This window comes from Pseudomyrmex gracilis, unplaced genomic scaffold (genome assembly GCF_002006095.1).
Source record: "Pseudomyrmex gracilis isolate BER0280 unplaced genomic scaffold, ASM200609v1 scaffold_142, whole genome shotgun sequence".
Taxonomy (NCBI): domain Eukaryota; kingdom Metazoa; phylum Arthropoda; class Insecta; order Hymenoptera; family Formicidae; genus Pseudomyrmex; species Pseudomyrmex gracilis.
Window position 1 is genome coordinate 10,408 of NW_018020726.1, and position 25,651 is coordinate 36,058.

At 42.4% G+C, this 25,651-nt stretch overlaps 1 protein-coding gene across 5 annotated transcripts in view; it reads left to right on the top strand.

The window, feature by feature from the left end:
- The first annotated feature begins 17,619 nt into the window (after positions 1 to 17,619).
- LOC109857050 (latrophilin Cirl-like) overlaps positions 17,620 to 25,651 on the top strand; it is a 304,697-nt gene continuing 296,665 nt past the window's right edge. For all 5 annotated transcript variants that reach the window (XM_020432952.1, XM_020432957.1, XM_020432956.1 and 2 more), the window contains exon 1: positions 17,620 to 18,284. The gene's annotated coding sequence lies outside the window, so the exon portion shown is untranslated. The remainder of the gene's footprint in view (positions 18,285 to 25,651) is intronic.

Consider the following 25,651-nt stretch of genomic DNA (forward strand, 5'->3'; position numbering starts at 1 on the left):
ATTTACCTTAATGATTCACGTGTGAAACACGTATCCCGCTACATTTGGGAACAACAGACGTGCGATGAAAAATAACGACGAACAACTTGTTAAGAATGTCCATGTTTACAAAACAATTAAGTGACAAAATAACAATTTAATTAATCGAATCGCCGAGCAAGTTAAATTGCGAATATCGCTCGGACGATAAAAATTTCAACTTTTCGACAAAAAATGTGTAAACTAATATCGGCCTTCCACTGACAAACATTGCGCAGGCAACGTTTTTAAGCAATTTAAATAATTGCTGAAAAAAATAAATTTAATCAAAAAAACTTTTACTATATAACCCGATACCTGAATACTCGCGATCGCATCAAATCGCGTTAATTACAACATTGACAATGAGGAGAAGGATGGAGCGGTCGTGTCAATTTCGTTCGGGGAAAAGAAATTAGCGGGCGCTGGTTTCAGAAGCGTTGAAGAACGTGAGAAGGAATGAGTTCGGGCCGATAATGTGGGCGACCGACGATGCGTCAATATTGAATCGACGACGGGAGAGAAAACGTTGTGTACGAGAGCGTGAAGTGGTCGTGCTCGTTTTGAGACTGACAACGGGACCGATAAAACTTTATCGTCCATTCCTGGAAGCGACGTTCGAAAAAGAAATATCAGTGAACGAGTGAAAGAGAGTTGGAGAAGAATGTCTTCTCAAGACATACAACTTTCTCATTCCCGTTCTTCTCCCGTCTCTCTCCTTCCTCTGGAGAACGCTAAATCCGTCGACAGCTCGAAATTCCCATCCCCCGTGCACTCCGAGATCCTTCCCCCGAAAAGCGAAGAGGCTTCCGGTAACTAGACTGGAGTTACTGGAGTTTTTAATTCGCGGGAGAGCGCGCAAATTTCGTCTCGAGATACATCACACTAACAAGCTTTTAAGTAGCTAAAGTTACGAACTCAAGACCTCGAGATTTATTACACCGGAAAGGTTTTAACTAATATTTCTGATTAACAGGCGGCATTTTGAGATTTATCGTTCTCGAAAAAAATTTTCGGTATCTAATTTATCGGCTTTAGACGTAGACAGCGACTGCAGGTTGTCGCTATATAATTTTTGTTCGCTTTAATTGTTTAATTTAATTAATATTTTCATTCATTGATATGTTTTATAATAATTTTTTCGCATAAAACAGTTCCAATTGTCTCGAAAGAGGAATTGACTCTGCAACGATTTCGCGGATTTGAAATTTACGAGACAGAACTACAATGTACGCAGTCTCGCGTGAATATGATTTATTAAATAATCCTGTGACGTTTCTCAAAAAAAAAAAAGAAATGTATCGATAGCATAGTTCGTTCCCGCTGCTGATGACAGTATCGAAGCATTCCGATCGATGAACGAAGATCATCAAAAATTAACAGACGATGAAAGAAATAACGGTCGCAGTGAATTTATCGCGGTGTCGTTATTGTCACGCATTTATCAACTGATTCTCGTCGAAAAGTTTTTAATGTCCTCGCCACGCGCCACAATTCTATGAAAACAAACGTCTGGGTCAGAAGTGTCATATCAATTGTTGTTACATCACCAAAATGGAAAAAAGATTGCTCAATCAATGCTCGGTATTATCTCCTGCATAGAGCCCAAAGATAAAGTCGCTTCGCAGCTGCAGCAGATAAATCTGGAATTGCGCTCTGTTCAAAAATTGAACAAATAATTTCCCCCGACGACGTTTTTCGGAGAAGATGAATCGACGTATCTGTTCCTAACGTGTGATAAACGGACACGCTCTTTCCTGCCACGTTGATATTTACATAATCGCACGTGTTACTCAAATAACAGAAATTTTATTTGCGTAAACTGTCTCAAATACGTTGATCTTTTTAAGAGAAAAACAGAGAGATTCACAATCCAAATATATATTTTTGTAAAACTGACTTTCCTGGAAAAACCGTTTAATCAGCAGTCATCGCAATCGTAACCTTACATTTGACATTCAGCGCTTTCTAATGCTGACAACGTTTCGGAAAACGATTTCGATTATCGCCGGAAACGCGCGGCGGAGCGGTTTTTCGATTCGGGCGCGGGGAGGTGAGTTGATTTCAAATCAAGATAGTGCCGGAAGCGAACGATGCAGTTGGGTGTTCGCGATGAAAATAAATCAAGCTCCGAGTTGGACCGCCGGGAGAGTGCCCCTTCTCTCTCTCTCTCTCTCACACACACACACACACACACACACACACACACACTCTCTCTCTCTTTCTCTCTCGCATTAATAAAACGTGAACCGGACAGCGGGGAATAATAATACGATTGACGAAATTATGGTTAATTGACACCTATCGATCGTTTACGATAATGGACCAATTAAAAATCAGTGCTCTTGTCGGTTGTTTATGTCGCGCGCTGACTGCATTCACACGCTCTCGCTTACGCGGACGCGTTGTCGGTCGCGTTGTCGGTCGCGTCGCGCTGCCGAATTTGCGAAAATTCTGACGACGCTCGCATTTGCGATGCAAAATAATGCGTTAAAATTCCGCTCGGACTGTCGTCTCGCGTCCGCGGTTGTAACTCGGCCGACGATCTTTTTTGTTTCTCCCTTTTCGACGGAAAGCTACGCCGATGAAAAAAATAAAAAAAAATAAAAAAAAAATAAAATAAAGAAAATGAAGGATATTCAAATTTCACTCTCTTTCAGCTGGAAGAGAGTCTCTCATTTCCGTTTCTACATTTCCATGTCTACATTTTGCCAAAAAAAAAAATAATAATAATATAAATGCACGCTTTCGGTTATTTTTTTACATTTTTTCTTAGAAATTTTGGTTTTAAAAAACTCGCCGTCACGAAATTAGTGTTTAATTGTCCTCTGTTTCTCTTTTGAAATAAAAATTATGTATCAATACTACTCCTACGCGTGCAGCGACTTATCTCGGAAGACAGTCTCGAATAAAGTGGTTTTTATGAAGCAGGACAATGGCTCCTTATCGCGCATTACAATGCCGGTAGTTTATTTTTATTTTACATAAAATCGAATCGTTCCGCATGCACCTTATGTGTGTGTACACGGACTTTTTTTACGGTTAGTGAAGACGTTAAAGTCGAAGCGATAAGGGATTTCGACGGATAGGCATCGTGGCATCACCGTCGTTTTAACAAGACGATTCTTTAAAGAAGAAAAGCATTTCCCGAGTCACCGGTTAACGTTTTTGTCTCGTATACCTTCCGCGCTCGACTTGTGAATATATTCATGAGATGGCCGGCGTGTATCGACCGGCACTCGTCGAAACTTCGGGACCACCATTTTGAATCACAGGTGTAAAAGAACGCAGTTAACTGCCCGTAACAGCCGTGAAGTGCGCGCGAATGGCGACGTTTATGGCCAAGTTGCAAATTTGCGCGAAGCTACGCTCGGTGGTCGCCGAACAGCCAGCGTAAACGATTTTCGAATATGATCGGCAATTTTGAAGAAAAAAAGATAAAGAAATAAATATGGTTCGAACGAATGTGTTTGTAAAAAATATTATCGTTGATCCAAAGAGAGAAAAAGAGAAAGAGAGAAGGCAATAAATTTCTTTTAAGACATTGTAGAAAAAATGTTGACAGTTCAGAGTTAAATTAATAGCTCGCGCCTACGTTGGTGACTAGAAGATCTAAAAAAGAAATATCCTACGTGTTTAAATTCCTTCCGCGTCGTATTGACGATGTCGGTCATTCTCGTATCAAGATATTGAATTAATCAAGGAAAAGGAATTGATCTTGTCGCGCCCGACTTCGCGGATATGTGCATTATCGATACATCAGCGCGGTCTCGCTCGAACGCGTTCGTCGCCAAAGTACACCGGAGCGGAGCTTTAATGGAGACTACATGTATATATGTATAATATATACATATACATATACATATATATAATATATGTACACATATGTATTGCGAATATCGGGAATGTGTGTGTGTACGTGTGTGTATGTATATTTCGCAACACCGCATCGTTCGGGCGCACAATAAACCGATGTGTATTCGAAGGGGCTTAACTAGACGAACTATTCCCGCGCAGTTTCTATTAGTAAATCACCCGCGCACTGCATGGCATAGATAACGACCCCGTGGCGCAGCGACAATGCCTTCGACGGGGAGAGACTTAATTAAGTATATATTAATTAAAATCGCTTCCACACTCCCCTCTCTTCTCTCTCCTTCCTGTCACCAGCTATATACGCCTTGTTACAATGTTTCTCTCCTGCTTTATTCGCCGCCTGGCCCGTTCGGCTCGCGCATGCCGTCGAATATTTGCGAAAATTAAATTTCCAACGCGTTCGACATCGAGCACTCCGAGTAAATAGACAAAAATTTCATACACAGCGTGTACACGCCGCTAGTGACAATAAATGAACCCGAATTGCATCTGTCTACAAACTCGCGAATATAAACGGGAAAGAGAAAGAGAGAGAAACATTTTTTCTTTAAGCAATTCCTTCCTTTTAAAGAGGATTGAAAAAAACGGTCACTGTGGAAGTTCAATCGATTTAATTGCGTGCGCGCCCGTCGAATAGTACGCAAGCATAAAATTACGCTACGACGATTCGACCGAAGTTATTCAAGCTCGGCATATGGCTTCGAACAGATCAGCGGGTCTGAAAAGGTTCAGCGACGAAGCGCCGGCGGCGATCTCAGATTTCGCGTCAATTATTCGGACTTAATAAAAATATACGATACACGTGCGGCGGTCGCACAAAGAAGAGGGGAAGGGGGAAAAAGATCGTCGTCTCTCTCTCTCTCTCTCTCTCTCTCTCGCAAAATGCAACGTCAAGGAGACGAATCGGTGACATCGGAGAGAGGCACCCTTGTTAACGTTTCCGTCGTCCGTCTCCTCTTTTGTCGGAACCCCAACCCTTTCTTTCCCGGCCGACTTTTAAATCGCGCACCGGTCGGAGAAACGCGTCGAATAATTTATAATGCGATCTTCTTTGCTCGCGACATTCGCATTAACTGTACATCAGCTACAACGTGCAGTTTTCGATTCTCTCTCGATGGATAAATAAAGATCTCCAGAGTATAACAATATACTTGTTAACTCGATTCGCGACCTCAAAAACAAGAATATACTCTCTCTCTCGCGCGGTAGTATTAAGTCATTAATGTTTCGCGACACGTTGAATATTATGTATCAAAATACACGCTTACAAATGTCATTGAATATCCTAACGAGGAGGTATAATAATAGATTCTTCGCGTGTATAATAATATCTTCGCGATAATAAACAATAGACTATCTTCGCGTCTTTTTTTGGTCAGTAAACGTCACGACTTTCGATCGGTCGTGCGCGCTGAGCGATGTGTTGGCGTAAATGACATGACTTTACTTTTAAAAACGTAACTAAGATAAGGTCACGTGAAAAGTGGAAAAAACAACACTTGACACTAAAGTAGTCACGTGTTATTTTTTTTCTTCTCCCTGTCACGTGAGTTTACATCAGTCACATTTTTAAATACCCGTGACTTTTCTTTAGTCACGTGTTGAAGAACACGTGTTTTGTTGAAAAACAATAACATATTTGTGTCAATAGTAAGATTACGCCTTAACTTCTTTTTCGTGATTATTTACTAATCCTAAGTACATAACCATGTACTTCGGTAAGTTTATATTTATTACTATAACACAGAGGTGTAACAAAAGAAAACGTTTTTCCAAAATATAAAAAATATTTAATGCCAAAAAACTCTTGGCGCGGCTGCCTCTTTATGATTCTCTCTTTCCTTCTCTAACGCACACTTGCTGTCTTTTTTTCTTTTTTCTTCTTTCAATGCGCTCGTGTATGCCATTTGTTAGTAAGCATACGAACATGCACACATTTTGGTTGCACGACGACGATAATAATGGCGTTTCTGAAAACGTGAATTTCTCACTTCGAAACTTTATTGTCGCCTTTCTCCAAATCAGAAGCACAAATAAAAAAACGCAAAAATATTGTTTTTTTATGTTGTGTTCCGAAGCTATTGAGACTAAAACGAAATTGATCGGTTCAGTCGTTCTTGAAATATTGGCCCCATTGAAATCTCCTCACTCCTCAATTGCATGAATTTCGCGTATAAGAGACACGAGTACCTCGCGCCATTCGAGCGCGACTTCGTTGCGCGTGAACTTGGCGCGAGGCAGTATCGTGCCTCTTGATTTCATGTTTCTCGGTTCGCGAAAGACTCGAGCGCAATGGGACACACGCTAATAGAAATATATTCGTTTGAAGGAGCACTCCTGCGTAAGTCTCGCTGCTGCGCTTCGCTCGATCGTGCGTGACTATCGGGAGAAGATTCGAATTTAATCTCGCGAGAAATTTTCGTGGAGATGAATGCGCCGTGCGCGGAATAGAAACAGACGACGCGTGTACGCGCGCGCGCGTGTGTGTGTGTGTGTGGGTGTGATTCAAGTTGATACAATAACTTAAATTTTGTTTTGCAAATAAATATTATATTGATATGAAAACAAATGTGATACCAGAAGATTTGTTGCGTATGATTAATATAATATGCGAGCAAAAAAGAGGGAGGAAAGAAAGAGAGAGAAGGAAAGAGAGAGAGAGAGAGAAAACAGTCTCATAATACTGAATGCACTAGTCGCTAGTCTCATCTCGGATACTCATCAATCATTTTTCGAGTTTTCTTTTTGCGCTCTTCCGACGAAATTTCCCGCCGCGAAAGTGTCGCCAAACGAGTATGAACAGCGAAATGCAAATACAATGTTCATAAGAACGCTCGTATCGTTATGCCTTTTTCCGCCTGTCGACAATAAATTAAATCGTGGCCGAGTGCCACGTACGTATTTTTCACGGAACGCGTTATCGCATATGTTTGTTGAGCGACCCTTGTCTCTCCCGTTCTTTCTATCTCTTGTTCTCTCTCGTTCCACGCCTCGCCGTTTCGCTTCGCGTACCATCGTCTTCGCCTTATCGGCGGCCTCTCGGATTTTAATTTCGCCTTCGGGCGACAGCTCATCCTCCGATAAATAATGACCTATAACCTCTTGCACGATCGCCGAAATGTCGGTGCCTTCGCGTGCTTTTATCGGAACAAATATTACTCACCGTTCTCCCCCGTTTAAATTTTCATCTATCGAAATGTCAACCCGAACAGTCCTTCCCGTTTTGCGTCAATAAGAACCTTTGTGCATCTTTTATTTTGACAACGCTTGTTATAATTACTGGCCGAAAATAAATTTTTGCCGAGAGAAAGAAAAGGCGAAGAGAGAGGAGAGGAGAAGAGAGAGAGAGAGAGAGAGAGAGAGAGAGAGAGAGAGAGAGAGAGAGAGGATCAGTGTGCTTTGTAAAATCAAGGAAAAGTGAATTTTCAACTATTTGCATGCAATTATCAACTAATTTTCAATACAGTGTTATGGAAGGGTGGGTTCTATGTGATAATGACAATCCAATCTTGTTCGACTGCATATTTTAAAATCATGCATTTCAAGTGGATGGAAATATAAATTGTTACACACGGTATCTCCATTTCACATCATTTGCATTACTTTCAAACAGTTATAGATCGTCGAATTACATATTATCGCGACTATTATCGCTCATTATATTCTCGAAATTACATCGGAATGATTCAAAGCTGTGAAAACGATATCGTCGTCGAAAAGCAAATCAGCAGAATCGTTCGATCGCTCGGTGCAAAACAAAAAAAAGAAAGAAAACTGCGCGCGTGTATATCGCGCCGTTGTAAATTACACGCGCGCCAGATAACGTAACAAATTGCTCTGATCGCAGCGCAGAAAGGAAACCCCGGGACAAAAAGGACAGCGGTCCGAACGAGGGGGATCGAACACCTTTATCGAACTATCGACGATCCTTTCGTACCGATTCCTGCACGTGTAATTTCACGCCTAAATCGCGGAAGTTATGGCAATAGGGCTGGCGATACAAGCCGTAAACGGGGCCGCCTGACCGTGAAAGTGCCTTACATATATATGTATACATATATATATAAATATATATACACATAGATCCTCCGAGTGGCGAGTCGAAGAGGCGGGCATTTTCTCTCTACGGGGCCCGAACCTTTGAAAAACAAACAGTCAGACCTAGGTGGTCCCTCATTAAGTTGGCACCAACTCCCGGGTCGTTCCCCTTTAATTCGAGTCGATCCCGGTGCCGCGCCACGGGAAAGGGGGTCTCCGAAAAAGGGCCCCGGGTCCTCCGGGGGTCCCTATTATATACCTGCGCGTGTCCGGACAGGTAAATATGTTGCGCGCGAGTGAGACGTTGGCTACGCAAAATCAATGCGGTTCGATACGTGTCACCGGTATCGTCCCGTGTCGATACACACGCCCGATGCTGCGAACACGCGCCGCCTGCACGAACGAACGCACGCACGCACGCATGCACGCCTTCATATTTCACGCGTTCACGAGCGCACCCGAACATATATACCTGGGAATTCGTTATTCGCCGCGCGAAGAAGAATTTTGCGTACCCTTTCCTCCCTAACTGGTCGTATCGTTCGCTTTTAGGAGGTTGTTTTCGACATTAATCTCTGCAAGATGATAATTATTTTCGAAGACTCGCGCGCACACACACCGATAATCTTCCAAAGCGTGGGTTCGCGATAATTTGTGGAAGGCGAACGCGTGCGCGGCGTGTTCGAGCTTTACTTTGTATTACTGGTCAAAAAAGATTTAAGGATTTAACCGGGAGCTCTTTCTCTCTCCGCAAGATCGCACACGAGAGAAAGAATTTTATTAATTAAGCGCGACGACTTATTAGAGAGATCTGCAGTTTCCGCAATTCCCAGAAAGAAAAAAATGATAATATACATTTTTGTTTATCGCACATTATCTCCACGACATTCAGCATTCGAGATTTTCACGCATTCGACAATATTAACTTAAATTTAGTGGCTGAATAAAATACAAGTCGATTCTTATTTATGCATTAACTCGGATACGCGGTGTTTAATAACAGATCCGTACTATCATGTTAATGCTTTCCCGAGGGTTGCAAATTTCATGAATTTGCAGTAATGATTATTCTCGAAAGCGCCTCAGCATCCTCGAAGAGCGCGCACGTGGTTACACGCGCGCAATACTCACAGAATAAGGAAAATATCCGATAATGGGATTACGTATGGAGGAAGGGATTAGCGAAATCCCTCGAATGCAAAAGCTCTCGCTCCATAATCTACAGCATGCCCGCATCTTCGATGCGAATCACTGCTCCGAGCGGATAAACGTATCACACGTAGAAATACCGCGATACGGTCACTCGATTGACGATACTGTTTTCAACTTAGCTTTTCTGAAGATGCTGGTATTATTCCGCGCAACAATCCAACGTACGTTCATATTGAAGTGATTTTTATCATTTTTTTCTCTCTCTCTCTCTCTCTTTCCTCGGATATTAAATAATTTTATTAATTTTCCCCATTGTTTTTTGCTATTTATTGGGACAAATTTTGAAAAACAGCATATCGATACTTTCTTCTGACGTCAATGTCAGGGATCGAGGCAAGGTATACCGACTCATTAAGTCGACACGGCAATTACGACGTGCGCGAATTCTTGCCTGGCGCGAAATACACGCAAATAGTACACACAGAAAAGATCATTTCTGTGTCTTTTCTTTCTCTTCTCGCTCTTTCTCTCCACCTGTTGTACGATGTTATCTATTCGCAAGTATGTCCAACCCGATCGAGAAGTTATATCTCCGCGGTACAAACGTAATGCGAGCAGTTAATGCAAATGGCGCGGTATACCACCGTCCGCGCGGCCGGATTATAATGAAATAAATGCAGACGATTAAGGAAATATATTTAAATTAAGCGCTGTTATATTGCTCGCGCGTCTCTGTGGCCGAGTCTCAAGATTCGATCTTCGCAAGCGCGCGCACACACACACACACACGATCGCATATGATTAACACACACAGACATTTATTTATCTATCTCTTTCTGTCGTTTTGTTTTTTTTTGTGTTCGAAGAAAAATTTGTCATTTGTTTGGGATTTGCGGCGTGACATTGGATAGCTCTGTTCTTTTTCGGATTTCAGTTTGTGGATATCACCTGAGGTAGATGGAAGCATCTAGAAAATATTACACAATGTTCCGCAAAATTTGACTAGAAATTTTGTTGTTAGAGCGAAAAACTATTTAGACTGTGCGCGAGTCTTTTAGAAGAACAACGCTTCTATTGTTGTCAAATGAAATGATATGTATAAGATATGGCCGAAAGCTGATTAATTAACACCACTAATTGAGAGATACTCTAAAGAAGATATTTGTATTACATTCTTACTAAGCAATTTTGCAATTTACAGCGTAACTGCGCAATTATAATTGTCAAGGAGTCGCACGTCACGACTGCTCGCGAACGAATGCCGTGCTCGTTATCCGCCGGCACTTGCTACCGGACAAATCAGCAAAATTCGACAAATTTGACAAATTGCAAACGCTGTTTACAGCGATAAGCGCGCACGCAAACCTGTGGCAACAAGTACACGTGTACAATTGTAATATCTGTAAAGATTCTAAAATTTTTCTTACATATGTATGTAACTTTGTCCTTTACTCGAATGTCACTAAACATGATTTCCATAAGAACGGCCTCAAAGAAGATGATAAGGAATTAACGACGCTCTCGTTTTCCTGTTACACATGCGTCAAAGTCGCGGGGAAAAAAAACAACTGCGAGGAAAAATTACGCGAGTGTACACAAACACACACGTATATCCCTGCTAATTAGCCGATAACTGATAGAGAATGTAACGTAAGCCGTCTAATATCGTAGATCTAGATGATGTCATTTTCTCCAACAACTCTCGGGGGAAAGATAGAAAGACTTTACGTTCACGTGACACGCACACGCGTGCAAAATCCCGACCGCAAGAAGAGACAAAGAAAATTCTTCCCACGCCTGTATCACGCGAAATCGCACGGGAAATAAAGTAATTCACATAAAAAAAAAAAAAAAACGTATTATATGAAACGAAGCGTTTTCATTTCCCTTTCTTCAAGCGAGCTGATCACAAAACTGAAACGCCGCTGTTATAATTTAGCGTCGTTGGTACTTAAACGTTAATTTGACCTGACAAATAATTATACGTCGAGACTCGCCGACCTCAGTCGAGAGAGAGTTTGACTCGAACATCATTACGGATTATATATCGTGATTGCGCGCTGTCTCTCTCTCTCTCTCTCTTTTTCCTTTCCTCTCCTCTCCTCTCCTCTCGTATTACCGGGTATCTCGGCGACAGCATTTTTCCGCGTCGCGTTCCCCCCACGATCTCTCCCTTTTGCGTGCACACACAATTAGTCCGGTTCTCGAAGAGAACGTGCATTCGTACACGCGCGTTGCGCGTTCCGCAATCGTCTTCGTTATACCTGCGCCGACCAACTTTATGACATTGCCCGGTGTAGTAACTGCCGTGTTTACGATTTTATTGAAGCCGCTCCCGGCCTGGCACTGAACGCGTCTAGGATGTCTCGCGTGAAAACTTTATCGACGCGACCGATTCCACTTGCACTTTAGAGAACGCCAATAGCGAGAGCGGCGCGCGACGAACCGATCTATTGAAGAGCGCGCGTGAATAATCAACTCTCGACTTTTAAGACGCAACACGTTGGAAAGTCATTAATTATTCGAGAATTCTAAAGGTATGGTAATGCGAATCAATTTTTATGGACGACTCGGGTAATTGGATTCATTATCAATTTTACGACCTTTTGAGAGAGAACCGAGATAAGAGAGAGATTCTGATTTAAATACAGATGTGTGTTTGTATGCATGGCATTGATTGATATTTTATAATTCACAAATCTTGTGACTAATAAAGCAAGCTATTCGAAATTCTATAAATACCATAAATACCATTTATTTCTTGTTAAAGTATCCAAACTTACTTTTGATATTTTATTTGTTCTCTGATAAATAGTTTCGCGATATCGTACGCCGTATTTTGTAATCGTAAATGCAATAAAACCCAATAACAAATAAATCACTCTGAAATTTTGAGCGTGATTAACTTTACGTCTTTGAATACAGGCCGACCGGCATCAGTCGATACGCTTATGATCATTTATTTAGGAGGAAATATAAAAGCAGGGGAGAGATAAAATGGTATATATATAGGAGATTAATGCTCACAGTAAGATAAGAGTTCTGCAACGTAAACATATATCTCTCTCTTTCTTTCTCGCTTTGTACAAAGTTATGTGTCTCACGCCTGTTCATAAAAGATTAATCGTGTGTGTCACACGCAAGTCGTGGATTCTTCATTATCAGGCGTAAACGTATCGGATATTTGCCGTTTGATGAGAAAAAATTAAACATTGATTCTTACTCGAAGATAAGATTTCACAATAAAAATAAGTCCATAAAACGTAACGCGTAAAAAAAAAAACGAGAAAATTCCAAATATAATAAAAAAAATAAAATGTCGTATATTTGTCAAGGTCGCGGGCGGTGACGCAAGATTAATAGGATCTCATCACTCTCGCTCTTCGCACGAATTCTCTCTCGCCTTTTATACGTCGCCGTGTAGACGACAGTCGAATACGGCGTGGGTTAATAAATGTGGTTCCCGGGGAAGGGAGTGGAAGTAGTCAACGCGATTTCGAGGCAAGTATTCTCGATCGCTCCATTACTCCGTCGTCGAATCGAGCGAGCTCCCGCTCGTTTTCTCTGGCAGTCGGCATGAAGTCGTGAGACAGTCAATGGCGGCACGGAGGGTTAAAGGAGAATGCGGACTTCGGGTTTCGACAATAGGCCACCTACAGTCCCTCCGCCCCCGCTCGCTCCTCTCCGTCCCTTCGTTCTTTCGTCCTTTTCGAGTATACTTGGAATCCCGAACGGATCACCAGCTGCCCTAATGCTGCGGAACTGACTGTAACGCGCCGGTCGATTGTCGTGATCTCGTGAACTGTGAAGCACGCTACAGGGAACACGACACACGAGCGTTTTCTGCGTCCCCGGGTTTACGTTGCTTTCCCCCGGACTGTTGACGTTTTGCCACCGGGCCGGGTGTTGTCCGAAATCGCCGGTACGAATCGTTTACACCGAGATGAAAACGGGATAAAACGGGCATACGAACGACCGAGGATAGGACCGTGACAGGAATTTGGTTGTTCGGTTAATTTAGACAACAATGGCGTATCATTGCGGACACACGACAAGAATTTGTATACGCACAAGGGTATCGTTAATAGAGATTTCATCTTGCAGCAGTTCACGGGTTTCCTTTGAAAACATAATACATTCTAAGTGGCATAGAAGAAAATATTTCTTTACGCTTTTAGGTTCTCTATTTTTATTTTTCTGTTTCCTATTAAGTATTTTCTATTTGATTTTTAGAACATGAAACACGTGCAAGATACTACTCTCTTTTAGCGGAACGAAACACGATCTTCAATATGTTCTATGAATTTTAAAAGTGCGCGTCTCTATGCCAGAGAAACCAGTTTTCTCACAATACTCTCAAAACTTTGAGAGAGTGAATTTCCCTCTCTCTCTCTCTCTCCCTCTCTTCCAAAACATATATAATTTGCGTTTCTCCGTTCGCGTTTGACTTTCGTTTAAAGTTTATCCGGCAAGGAGAACTTGAATTCCTAAAGGACTCGAGTTGCTCTCGTGATTCATCGCGCGGCGAGCGCGGTTATCGAGGCGTTATCGGCCGTGCGAAACGACGCCACAAATTCCGCGCGACGTTTCGGAGCGGCGTTCGTTCTCCGGAGCCGCCGGTGGATTAAAGCGTCATCGCGACACCGTGTCACGAGGTAACAACTGCGATCTTGCAAACGACTCTTCGGAGAATAAACCTCCTATTCAGTATTTATGGACTTTTGGGATTAGCGAGGGCGAAGAAAAGGAGAGAGAAATAGAGAGAGAGAGAGAGAACACAAGGAAGGGAGCCGACCGCGCTCGAGAGCGTCTCTCTTTTGTGGACTCGCTCTCGAAACACACCTCAACGACGAAAGGACGACCCGTTTCTCCTTCCGCGATGTAGATCGCGATCTGCGTTGTTTATGCGATACCCTCGTGTAGAGGGTGATGAGCTCTTTTGTTCGTGGTTGATTCCAGCTAGGAGATACCGTTGAATGAACTTTAGGGGTGGCTGCGATACATCTCGCGCCTCCGTTGCGGTTTCCGCATGGACTTTACGAGTTCGCCTTGTCGCGCGCGCGATTTTGGAAACTCCGAAACGCGCGGATCACGATGCATCGTAAACCGCTCGACGCGCGCTCATCGGGGCGGTTCATCTTTATTCGAATTACGGGAGGCGAAGTATGCGACGCCTATATAGCGTCGTCTTTACAGTCTCTGCGTCGGTATTTTCCGGATAATATACTCCGGAAACTCACATCTTCTACGATGTGAAAATAAAGCTTGTCGCTATTACTTGTTGTGTGTGTGTGTGTGTGTATGTGTGCGCGCGCGCGCGCGCGTGTGTATGCAAAAGATGTTTAAAAACAAAACCCAATTTGGAACAATTTAATTTGAGAGTATACAGCGCAAGAGAGGAGAATATAAAATCCGTAACGACTAACAAGATAAAATCTAATTAAAGTTCGTACCGTATCTCGTTATAAATCGGAATCTCTGTTTTCGACAAATAACAGTTTAGAATTTCTCACTATTGTTGTGATAAAAATCTCATGTTGTTTCTTTCTTCTATGTGCGCGCGCGTGCAAAATTGCAACTGTTTCGGTAACAATAATTGATGGCGCAACGTGGTAATGCTAAGATTTGCATTGTTCGAAAAATCAAGCGACTAAAAGGGACGCGAAATAATTGCGAGGCTCTATTGGTCCGTCGCGGATATGGTTGTATCGCAACGCGAAGCATGTAACGCGATCATAAAGTTATTAGCGTGCACGTTACACGCGTGCATTCATGCGTTATATCAGATTTGCAGCAGAACGGGAATTTGCACACTAGAAATCGCTTCCTTTCCGAAGAGTAGACAGAGTAATACGTATTATAATTTTGTTCTGCGTAACGGAGAGAGAATCGCGAGGATTTCTACTAAAATTCCTGATATCAACGAGGACTCCGTAATTACACGCAAGAGGATATTTTTTTCCTCCTTAAAATGTCTCTAAAATGATTCTTATGAAAACACTTCTCTAATTTTATTCCGCTTTCTCTCTCTTTTCTTCATTCATTCATTATATGTAATGGTTGCTAAATTATCATTTCGTACTCTGTTAAGATAGCAAAGATAACTTTTGTTAGTTCTCTCTCTTTCTCTCTCAAGGGTTGAATAAGTGAAGGTGAGAAAAGTGAAGGTGGAGAGAGAGAGAGAGAGAGAGAGAGAGAGAGAGAGAGAGAGGGAAAAAAAGAGTGTCTACCACGTCAACGGAAACTTCCTGATGTTTTCCGCAATTTTCGAGACAGACGTGCGTTTAAACGTGCGCGAGAGAGAGAGAGAGTTTGCGATCTCTCACTTGGATTGTTTTCCTTCGTCGTAGATAATTTCCCGTCTGCCACTTGCATCTCGCGCGGTAATTTATTGTAAACGCGAAGGCGGACGCGCCGGTTTAAACGATTTTCCTGATATGGCAGCAAACGAACGGACCAACAGACAAAACGCGTCTTTCCGTTGCCGCGTTAACGATTCGTTAACAGAAGTGTAAATTAGCGGAAATCGTATCTCGAGCATACTGTTCATCATCGGAAAGATACCGCTCGTCATTAAAAAAAACGTTAATTTCTCACTGTTGATTTCACATTCGAGATGATTCACTTTCAAACAAGTCGAGTCTTATTCATACCGACTATGCGTTTTTCCTTTAATTTAACGAAGAGAACGTATCGCGCTGCACAATTAATCTCGATTTAAAATTCAGTCGCAAAAACAAACGAATGTCAAATATCGGAAAATGAGAAATAGCCTGTATTGTCCATTGAATTGTTTGTGAAAGAAAAAAATTAATTTCAAACTCATAAACTACGTGAAAATGAGCGCTAATTTAAATTTGTCCAAGATAGACTAGTCTATTATCTGGCAAAAATCATTAATTACAGAATGAAACTCGACTTGTTTATTTTGTTCAATGTAAAGAAGTGTGTTTTTTGAAACGTGCTGTGTTAATAATTGCGAGGTTGCAAAACAATGAAAATTTACGAATACGCAACCGCGATAGCGTTAAATAAGATATATCATATCCATACGAAAAGCAAATATTTTCACGACACAATACTTTTCATGTGCGTACGATAAAATATTGTACAGTATCAAACTGAACAATATATACAAAATAAATAGTGTTTTATCGTAAACAATCCATTAAAAATACAAAGTAATGTAAATATCGGAACAATTTTTTCATATTTTTTTGTACATATATCTTGATACGAAGTTCTTGGATTTGCACAATTTTGATACGTATCTACATCTGTTTATTTATACATATATGTATCACTATTTATTTTTGCAGCATTTTACATTTTTAATTCAGAAAAATAAAAGTACTTACAAGTTTGCTGATGATAAAAATATCGAACCGACAGCACAACAACGAATGACGTCGTTCGAATTTGTTTGTCCGATTTTCGAGCGTCGTGACCTTGTAGTCGTTCCTGCAAACAAAGAGTCATCGAAGTTATCGTTAATTTTCTCACGTACACGTACGTAGAAAGTGCAGCGATAAAAAGTGTGATAAGAATTGCAAAACTTACGTCATCTCTTCAGAGATCGAGTTAGAGAAAGCGGAGTTCAACGGGCGAAAGCTAGCTGACACGAATCCAAGCGTTGCAAATCGCGTAGATATGTGATACCGAATCATTGAATGCCGAGAACCGCGACTATTATACACTCTCCCGAAGCGCGATATATCGGTAACTATGAATGCAGTCATTTCGCCGAGAACGATATTCCGAACTTCGCGGTATTGTGCAATTTCTAACTTTATCGCAACTTCCAGATTGCTATCTTTTAAGTTTCAATAACAGTTAACGTTAAAAGAGCGCGACGGCCATGTTGAATCTACTGCAATGTATGTGAATGGCGTACGTGTGTGTGTACGCGCGCGTATTATATTTGTATATGGTTTATGATATAAAACGCTAACGTTTCGTATAAGAGCAAACTAATAAGTATTATAAGATTTCGGAATGTGTTTTAATATATGTATATGTGTAGATCACCAGTGTACAAGATTAGAATTTTCTTATCTCTAAAAGATTCGTGTTCCATTTCCGCCGTTCCCGCTTAGATTAATCGATTCTTTCCGTTCGAGGCGGACCGGAATTGTGAGAAATCTTCGCGATCGCACAAATCCCGTTGCGTTGGACTTATTTACTACAAGATATTCGAACTTCTGCGTGAATACAGTGAACGATGCAACTTCCGAGTCAGCCGCGACGAAAATTTCGCGTAACGCGTTTACACGGGCGAGATAGAATAGAAGGAAAACGCGCGATACCGCAAACGCGAGAAGAAAGAGCATCACCGAGCGGCTTGAAGTTGTCGTGGGGCGAGGGACGCAGCGCGCCGGGTTCGAAGCTCGAGTCGGAGCGGGACGAGGGGAACCGACCGGAGCCGAGCGCGCGCTCGGTAGTGGGGAAAGCCGCCGCCGCCGCTCGGCAGGCGTAGTGGGGATAGGTGCTCTCGCACCCCCTGCGCTTGCTCAGTCTCTCGGTCGCCGTCGTGGAGGATGAGTCGTTACGTGTTCCCGTCCCTACCGTAACCGCCGCGACGGGTGTCACTCGGTCTGCTGTTATCCTCGCCGCCGGTCGTTGGGTCAACTCGTTGCAGTTCGTCTCGCCGCGACTCTCCTCGCCATGGAGACTTACAACAACTATTGTACGACAGGGTAAACCGTGACGAGGCAGCGCTCAACGCGCGCAGCTACGTTCAGTGTGTAACTTAAAGTGTGAAACTTAACAGATATCTACGATCGCACGATTCCGCGGAGTGTGATACGTTTGTAAATCGTGATCGCGGCGTGATTCGATATTTTGTACGGGATCCTTGAGTGGAAATTTAACGACAAGCAAAATTGTTTTGGACGGAAAACTTGACAGAGAAAAGGGCCCCGTACGGGGAGCAACGCAGCTGAACATAGCTGCCGTCCGTCGGCAGGACGTGCAGCGACGGACCAGAGTTGCTCACAACCGGGGTGTGTGCTTATATACCTGCTGTCTCGGCATCGTTCGAGTTCCCGGGAATCTCAACGGGAATACAACAACAACAACAACGAGGCTCGGACCTCGCCAGTGTGTTTCGGTGTGACAGTGACGCTCTTGGTTCTGTTTCGGTTCCTCCGGTTTTGTGTGCGATGTGCTACGATCCCATCGGTCTCCTCATCCACTATCTCGTAAGTACCGTCAACGGTATTCCGTCAACTATCGGTCGGTATGTACTTCCGCGAATCTGTTTTCTGTTTTCCAAACTTTCATCCGGAAAACAACAAGTTTCTCGGGATACGCGAGCAGTATTCGGTTTTCGAGATACACGCGCGACTCTGCATCCGAGAGAACGACGCCCGGGATCGAGATTAAAACGAGCTCCGTCGCTCGGAGCGACGGGAACGAAATGCAGCGGTTTATCGAATAGCTCTCGCTTGATGCGAAATTTTCACGTATCCCGTGGATCTGTGATGAGAGTGGAAAATGCGAAAGCGGTGTTCGGAATCGAAGTGCGTCGGTTGGGACGGCGGGGCGGGGGAAAGGGGAGGAAATTAGTTCGTCAACTCCGGGTGCTTTCGTTTCGGAGCGACGATACCGTTTTTCGAGCCGCTTGACCGCGGAAGTACAACCGTCCCGATGTGTGTTGCATAGTGCGATTTTCGATCTACTCGCGTGTGCGGAAATCAAAATTTGGTGACGAGTCGAAGTGAAAAATATTTCGCCGATATCACTTGGCGCAGTGTTTTGGAAAACAAAGTGCGGGGAAGGGATTGAAAATCACGCTGATGGAAAATCGAGGAAATTCGGTTTTATATTGTGACATGTATTGTGCGAATAACGAGCGATTTCCGTGTTCTTGATTGGTGAAAATCTTGTGTCTTCTTTATTATATCGACACGCGCGCGGAGACGCAGCGATGAAATTATTATTTATCCGCATTTGCGATGTAAATTTCATGCTCCAAAAATCAGTGCATAATCAATCACGCATGACGATTGGGATGATAAATTAATTTGTATTGATTTAATCAGTGATTGGGAAGAAGGGGGGAAAAGTGAAAATTTAATCGGCAATGAAAACGTAGCGCAAACAAATTTTCGTGTTTTCGAAACAAATTTTACGCGGGTGCAACGATCAAGTTTCCGCGGATGTTTCCTTCGGCTTTTTTCTTTTTTTCTTTTTTTTTTTTTATCGCGGAACTCGGATTTGACGTTCCAATTATTTGTTATAGACCTCGAAGGTGTCGGATAATCGCGATGAATGAAGTGTGCCGCGCGTATTATTACGAGAGCGTTGTCGGCGCACGGAAATAAATGGACGAACGGAATAACAAGCGACGACTATTCTCCCCCGCGATCGCGCGGTGTATAAATTTGCGGCGAGGCTGCGAAAGAGCAAATTTTCGAACTCGTCCGATCGCGAAAACACGATTATTGATTTTACGGCTTTTTTTTTTGCGCGCGGCAGAATGAAAACGGGCGCTCATTTAATTCCGATCGCGATACGCGATAGATTTAGATAACGACAGGTGTAACGGCGCGCATAGAAAATCATGAAAAACACGTTATATTTTCGTTTAGTCCATAGTGCAAACATGATCGACCGGGGTTTTAACATGTTCTTTTGAACGGAGATTATAAACGTTCGCGTCAAACAACGAACCCGCGCGTTAAACGCGCGTGTCAATTTACGTGCCAAAAAAAATGCGCTAGAAGTGCGAAAAATAGGATTTTTGCAAATCGGTTTTAAGGCGATAGACGAAATGACGGTGATTTTAAACAGTTTTAACCGTTAAATCGGGTCGTTGAAAAATAATCTATCGACGTTGTGTGACGGGAACTTTTTTTCGCCAATTTTCTTTCTGCGACTTAAAAATTAACGCGCACATCGATAATTTATCAGCAAAAAATCTATCAAACTGTTGACGGCTCTTGTCGGTCAAAAACTGTGATTAATTTATGTTGATTCATATATTTGGGGACGTTGTGTTAAAAAAAAAAGTTCACAACGACGAATGTAATCACCAGAAAATATCAAATTTTTTTTTGTTCGTTTACGTAAGCCGCGATCATCGATTCGATCCTTTTTACCGCGACCAAGTACGAACATATATACTCTCTTACGTTTCACCGTGTGACGTGTACGAATAGTTTAGGTAACGGTATAGGTTTGTAATAAGCAGAAAATGTGTGTGGAGAACTGCAAATTCTGAAATTCATAGAATCGTCGGAACATGATCGAGGACTTAGTCGTTTTACTTTTTTTTTCCCTTCTCTACCGAGAGAACCAGTATCGTGCGTTTCAATTTATCCGCGAAAATGGGAAAGGAGCAAATTTTTTTAATTCGTCGCATCGCGGAAATATGATAGTCGATTTTGTGCGCGCGGACTGCGGAATGGGGTACTACGGCGCACGGCAAAGTCGTTGTGCGAATTTACGCGTTTTTAAAATGGAAGAGAGAGACTCTCTTTCGTGAAAAATATCGATGACAGCGAAGATGAACATTCGGAAAACCAATGTTGAATCTGACGTGGTCGACGAAGAGATACGATTATCTCTCTTTGTTCCGTGATTATTTTAGACGTCCTAACAGCGAGAGATTAGATATACAAATGGACCGGATGAAAAGTAGTGTGCACTTGAAATTCTTGTGCAACACAATAATTCGACTGATTTGTGAGATATGTTTGAGTTTTTTTTTTTAGAAAATGTGAACACTTTAAACTACAAACTCGTGGTTGCTTAAAAAGTGTCGGATCAGATGTCGCCGCGATTGGACGGAACAAAATGAACGAACAAATGACAATATTAACTTTAAAATTGACAAATGAGCGCGAATCGAAAGATGCTGATGCTCGATTGTGTTCGACGTGAGAATGCAATCTCGCGGAACGTTTCGTTTGTGTGTTTGCATCGGAGTAAAAATTCGTCTCGAACGAGAAGTGTAAATATTGCAAAACGTTGTCGTAATGTGTTCACGTGTCACAAGCGCGCGATAGACGCGCGTATCCGCGCTGAAAAAAAACGACGAAAATGCAAGAAGAAGAAAAAAAAGTCAATTTTTAAATGCGGATAATACAGTCCTCGATTTTCCATCGGTGATTTCTTCACAAATTTACAATGCAGAAATCGAAATCAATTCTAATCCGAGTGTGTTACTACGGGATTTACTTTCTGCGCGTTGAACAAATCCTTCCGTTTTCGTCACGGCGTTTGCGAACAGTGGGAAATCTCGGTGGCGGAAATGCGGCCTTTGATTTTCAATCAGCGACTCCTCGCGTCGCTCGCAAAATTCGATTTGTCACCAATGAAAACGGGAGGGAGAACGAAGTGACGCGTACAGAGAGAGAAGGTCGTATCGCGCCTCGTTCTTGAGTTCTCTCGCTCCCGTCTCACTTTACAGCCAATTACAATATCGTGATTTAGCGGAAACATTATCACGATGACAGCTTCTAATTAGAACTTGTTATTAAACTACGATGCTCGCAGCGGTGGAAACGCGCGTTTCATTCCGCGAGCGCACGGTTAACAACGAAGTGCATGTCACCGCGGCTGGTTAATAATCCCTACATACGGTTTAACAACGCGAGCCGGCATCCTTGCTCTCAAGGAGATTCTCAAGACGCGCGACTGTCGAGTTTAAATCGTCATGCCGATCGAGTTGTTGTCGTTTTGTTATTTATTCACGAGTCGAAAAGTCAGACGCGGCGCATTCGTTCGCGCGGAGACTAAACTCATACCGGGATAGAAATGTGCAGAGAAACAACAATAAATAAAAATCTCGCGATGTATCAATGTTTTATTTCAAGCTATTTTCAGCGTCAGGAGAATATACATAGAAAAAATATATTAATCGCAAGATTACACGTTGTAATGTTTGAATCGACATGTTTTTCAATTACAAAACGCTGACATTCTTCAATATTTGAGACAAACTTGAACGTGAACTAACTCCAAACGCCGATGCGAACAGAACAAGACCGAGATACACGGGATAGATCATAGTTTTTTTTTTTATGAATAATACTATTCGCGAAGGAAGTATGTCAAACGTAGTTTATATATGTCAGAAAGAGAGACACACTTTTTGTGTTTAAAAATGAACTTTGGTTTGAAAGGATCCAGATTGCACAGAAACTGCGAAGAACTAAACTCGCGTGTATATGTAATACGTATATATACATATTTGGGAGAAAGGAGTTAAATTTGTGAGACTGGCGGCCCGCTTTGAATTTCTAAGGATAATTCGTGAGACGACGCGAATGTCGTGTCATTAAGCCAAAGATTACCGGGAGCGACGGAAGGCTCGCTTTGACGTGTCCCGCGGGAAGACCTCCCTGTTTGGTCTCGTTTTACAAGTCAATGCTCAAAGCGCGCGTGCACGTTGCTCCGAGAATACAAACTAGTCTGTTTACACCAAGGTCCACGCGCTTGCGACCATCAGTTGGCTCGTAAGTAATTCCCCGTTCCAGTTTGTCAGCTCGCAGGTTTGACAACGATATATCGAAAGAATGTCTCTCGCATTAGGAAAGGTTCCACTTATCCGATTGTCTATTATTTTTATTTATTTTTTTTTTTTTTGAAGTAAAAAAACTAAAACCTCGTTCGCGCGAGAAATTTCCGCGATTAACCAATCGGTTTTGCTCGCTTGCGACTCGTTGATCTGGGATAATATATCGTATCGATTGTCGATAGCATCGGAAAAATCTTCCACAAACAAGTTATTTTGAGAATTTTCTTTGCGTAACCTTCGAGCGTAGAAACGAAGAAACACAACGTGTGCGTATACACGCAAATCTAAAAGCAATTAGGAAACGTCTCATAAACGCCAAGTTTTGCGAGGTTGAAAAGACAAACTCGAGTCTGATTAACATTGCGGAAATCTACAATCGGGCCTGATATAATTTCGTGCGCGGCGTGTGTGTGTGTATATATATATATATATGTGCGGTGCGGGCGGATCAACGTTGAACTTCGCGACGAAACTTAAGGGAACATCGCGAGCCGAATGAGTTACCGCTGCCGTCGTCGTCGCCGTCGTCGCCGTCGTCGCGCAACCGAACTTCGGGAACGAAGTCGCACGAAATTTCGGCGTTCGGTGATCGAGGAGTCGAGAAGGGAGCGCCCGGTGATTCATTTATATCAATATCGGGTGGGCGCGGAGCGATTAGAGAGAGAGAGAGAGAGAGCTTCGTTCCGTTGCGTTGTCATCCGCTACGCACTCGGAACACTTGCGTAACACTTTACGACTTGTCGACGTCATTCCGACACCGGCCGCCTCTTAATGCCCCCGACTAATTGTCGGGGGTACAATACTACATAACGGACGACACGACATTCGTCTCGTTGTGTCGTGCGACTGCATTTTCAGGTACTTCATTTGCTTGGTGTACTTTTTTTTGTCGGATTTCTCGGAGTTGAAATTTTTTGTTTTCCACACACAATTGCGACACACGTAATTCGTTTAACGAGTGTTGTTGAGTCAGCGTCAGGTTTTGTCGTCGAAAATTGCATTATGCATCCTCCGGAGTTCGCTGCCTCCTTACCGGAGTCATCTGTCATCTCGATTGAGTTCTGTCGGGAAAACTCGCGGAAACGATTTCACGATAGTTTTCGCGACGGACGGGAGAAACGAGCGTCGGAATAAATGTTCCTCAAGTGTTTTTCGCCCTTGCCCGATATATATCATTAATCCCGCGAAAAGAGAAGGGGGACGCGGAGACACGCACATGCCATATGGCATACGTTTGTATGATGTGCGAGAAAAAGCGCAGGGTCATTCCCGCTCGTCGGAAACCTCGTAGTCGATAATAATTGACCGCGAGCGCGGGGCGAACGGCGCGCGCTCGGTGCAACACGCGCGCGCGCGCGCGCGCAACGCTTTGAGAAATAAACGCAATCGATGATCCCAGACTATCGGCGCGCGCGGCAACGACGGTAGCCGCGAGAAAGAACCATTCATCTCGAGATTGATGGACTCTCCAACTTATTTTTGTAAACGATAATTTAGTCGGTGAGAGAAGATGAGTTTTTTTTTCTTTTGTATGACGAGAAAAACTAGTTACCTCTAGTTCGCGAACAAAGAAGTCGCGGGAACAAAGCCACTGACGCGCCTATCCTAGCTCCTTTTTCACGGATCCGTCGAAAATTTCTTGCGCTGCGCGGAAAACATCATGCCGTTCGCGGGCTGTTCGGTTCACTCTCTTTCGAACGTTAATGCGGCTTTCGTTAATTAATGTCGGTTGGCGAGAGAGATGCGGATGATAAATAATACGCCGGGAAACACACAGGGCGCTACTAATGAATCATAATGAATATTTTCGTATAAAGGAGAGAATAGTTTGGCACACAATGCGACGACTCCTAATTAATATTTCATTCGAAGCAATGCATCATCCGCAGTCCCCCGAGTGTATATATACATATATATATATAAAAAAAGAAACAACAAGTGCGACGGCGCTTCGGCGCAACTCTAATTAAAGCGATGAGAATAGCATTCATCTTAGCAGAAATAATTCATTTACTGAAGAATAAGATAGAACTTGACGTTCGATTTTTTTTTTTTTTTTTGAATTAACACGTCTACTTCGTTCATTAACTATTGCGTCGCGTTTTGATCTTCGATTATTTTTCGCCGATAATTTTGCGTCGCGCGCGGATGTCACACATGACGAGTTTTACTTTATCGCTTCATTTCTCCTCGAACGCACATTGCCGATCCCGGTTTTTACACCTTTTGCGCGAGGGGTCCTTATGAAACATGCAGAGGACATGCCGATGAAAAAGTTGAGAAACGGGTGCAGGTGGCGAAGATATATGGGGAAACGGGAAATACCTGAACGTGGTACCCGGCCGATCGTATTTCTACATCGTCTTCGACATATTTACTTCATTGCCCGGGAAACGGATAGCGTTTTAATATCATCCTGACACACGACTCCCTCGATAGCGGATAAAAAAATAGAGGATTAATTAAAAAAAAAACAAAAAAAAAAAAAAAAGAACGACCTAATCGGCTTCTTCGAGAAATAAGTTTACGGTATAATTCATCGAAGCAACTTGGAAAGTATATCTTTGCGTGCTCGCGCGAGTATATCTTGTGCGTATGTATTGTTAACAAATTAAAAACTTTTTGAGTAATTGTCGACATAAATTGGCAGGAATTTGTAGCGCTTCTTTTATATTTGTTTTTATTCGCATGTTATTACAGTATTTCAGTATTTATTTTGATCACTTTTTTTGAAAACGTGCATACAATTTGCGAATCTACTTTAAAAAATTGTAAATATTTGAATACTTTTCCAGAGATTACTTTTGAAACACATTGGATGGGTTTTTATATATGTATCTATTTTTTTTTTTTTTTACATCTATTTTCGCGCAATATATTTCATTATTAAACTGCGCGAGCAAAAATGGTTTTGTGTTTTGCACGGAATACAAATATTCATCGTATGTATTTTGAATATCTTAGTATTAAATATTACTTATGAGATAAAAAAGTTTCATTTTATAGGATAATAATTGCGTGAGATGTATAAAATCTTATTTC